Here is a 2,777-nt window from a genome sequence, read left to right as displayed (position 1 = left end):
CACACACACACACACACACACACACACACGCACACACAGAGAGAGAGAGAGAGAGAGAGAGAGAGATACAAGAGCAGAAGCTAAGGCTCTCTGAGGCCTTCCTTTTTTTCTTTTTTTCCTCATTTAACAGAAACATGCTTCACTGGTAAAGTGATGAGTCTGTTTGGCAAAGTCAAAGAGTTAGTCAAGAAATTTTTCCTATATCAGAAAAATGCGGTATTTTGAAATATACAATACATGTAGAAGGAATTTCATAATGGTTGGGTTGTGGCAAGATTTTACCTGCATTCATCACTATGACAATGAAGATGAGCTATTGTACACAGACCCATTACATTTGATTGTTTTGTCAATAAGGCAGGGGAAATGCCAAATGGGCAGGAGGCAACAGGTACTATGGCCAATTTTGGCAATGCTCTTTTAATATAATCAAATCTAAAATGCAGAGGTAAGTACAGGCAATGACTAAGCAGTAATACTAAAGGTTTTGTAGTTTAAACACACATGTACTGTACATATACAGTATGTGGTGTATATGCACAGGAAATACTGATAGTACACTGAACAGGAGAAATCAATGTCGAGGAACAAAATAACTGGTGGACAGCGTTTGTAAGTGACCAAGAGGCCACCATTGCTTCAAAGGGAACCTGAGTGCTTCCAGCCTTTATCAAGAGCTATATTTGAATAGGACCAGGAAAGTTTCAAGAGAATGAATCATATCTGACAGAAAGCACCCATGACTTGGAATCACAGGAATTGGGAAAACATGAATTCTATCAGTTGCTTCAGCAAATTTGATGCTGCTTACAGATAAATCACATCACAATCAACATACAGTGGCAACAATGTTTCTTATGCAAAAGGTAACAAATCCCCAATGACTGTGGTACGTCATGTTTTCATCATAATTTCCTAAAATCTCACCATGTGCATGACTGTACTTGACCTTTACACTCACCACAATTTATTTGTACCTAACTACAACACCAAGGACTGCGTGCTTAGTGCTATGTGTGTAGCTGTTTGCTTGCTCATGTTGGTAACTCAAAAATGGGAAATAAATGCAGTAGTGATGGCTCATTTCTGCAGTGAAAAAGCTACGTTTTTCTGCTACGTTCGTTTTAGAATTTTTCCAAACCTGAACCCATTGAAAACAGAATGAACATGTACATTCATTTTTAGGTGACATTTGTGTAAATATCGTAACTTGAATGTTTGACCTCTTCTGGCCTTTAAAAATTACACAAAAGCAGCAGGGTAAAAAAATCACTCTTTGGTTTGTCTGGTAATAAACCATGGTAATATGGAGGCAATAGTGATGGTGCATAAAATAATATTTTGTGACAACATGCAGGGGCCACAATGGACATCTCACGTCTTTCATCAAACACACACGCGCACACACACACACACATACACATACACCCGCACACACACGCGCACGCACACACACACACACAAACACACACACACACACACACACACACACGCACACACAGAGCTATGCTGTAAATCCATGGTAGTAATGCAGAATTATTAAGCACATGAAGCCAACCCCACCCTCTCCACTTACTCTGTGTTTCTTGGTATGAATGACTGCATGAGTCACACGGCTGCTAATGGCAGATCGAGCTGCGAGACTGATGTGAAACCCTTAATATCATTAGTGGCACATATTTATGGGTAGACATCCCGCCAAAAAATATTTAGAAATTGCTTTCCCAACCGCATGGCCAATGTTTGCTTTTTTCCACTTTGGTAGGACAGTCAGTTTATAGTGGGAGCTGGCAAGACAGACACTTACCAAGTCTTATTTTGTCACTATCACTTGGAAAGAGCTGCTAGCATGAGTGTCTCTTGTGTGCTAAAAATGTGAAATATTTAGTCACTCATACGTGTTCATGGTCGTGAGGTGTGCTTTTGCACTAAAGAGGGAAAGCAGAGCAACCTTTACTTTTTAAGATGATCTTTCAACATAAAGCAATTATGGCAACTGAAGGGTGAGAGAAAGACCTCGGAAATAACAAAGCTCAGATCCTCATAGTAGATAGTATGAGCTGACAGGTTGTTTAATCTCAGAATTGAATGGTTTCCATTTGCTGTCAGTATTTTGGGCAGCGGGGGGCCATTCAACCTGCTTCATGTTGAAGGGCCCTGGATATTGTCACTCTTATTTTGACTGAGCAGGCCATGATCTGATTATAAGGATTAGTGGAGATGTGGTGATCCCATGTCTCTCCCACTCACTCTCAACTCAGCAACAGCTGCAAGGTCTCTGGCTAGAGAATCTAGTGGGACCTGGAGCTTTTTCCAACCTTGAGAGCCTAAGTTTTTATGAGTGTAATACGTCTAAATGTGGCCTGCAATTTGGCATATGGGAAACAAAACAGTATTACTTAGTTCAACTGGCTGCAGCAGTGTATGAAGTGTGACAGTAGCAGTGAATGGAACAATGGCCTGGTTTTGCATTAAACATGACAGCCACCTTGGGACAAAATCAGAGACTGAAAGGGACCCGAGTGTTAGTTGGCACAAGTCCTTCTGTCCAATGTCACATCCTCTAACAAGTGTTTCTACACAGGCATTGAAAAGAGATTTCACTCCAGTTTCAGCTCTGTTCCGGCACATTTTCATTTTAAGACTAAAAGACAATGCCAGGCAACAGAGAACAGAACATCTTTGTACTACAGTAATCCCTGCCAACCTGACAGTGATATGACAACTGAAATTAAGTTTCAACAGATCTTTTTCACACACACACACACACACACACA

General features: G+C 40.7%; 1 protein-coding gene across 2 annotated transcripts in view; it reads right to left on the bottom strand.

Annotated features, from left to right (window-relative positions):
* The window catches only part of pgfb (placental growth factor b), a 14,850-nt gene that overhangs the window by 10,698 nt on the left and 1,375 nt on the right, over nucleotides 1-2,777 (bottom strand). The gene's annotated exons all lie outside the window — the stretch shown is intronic.

Source organism: Etheostoma spectabile, chromosome 20 (assembly GCF_008692095.1).
Source record: "Etheostoma spectabile isolate EspeVRDwgs_2016 chromosome 20, UIUC_Espe_1.0, whole genome shotgun sequence".
Classification (NCBI taxonomy): domain Eukaryota; kingdom Metazoa; phylum Chordata; class Actinopteri; order Perciformes; family Percidae; genus Etheostoma; species Etheostoma spectabile.
The sequence above is the reverse complement of the archived record's forward strand: the minus strand, read 5'-3'. Positions and strand labels throughout refer to the sequence as shown.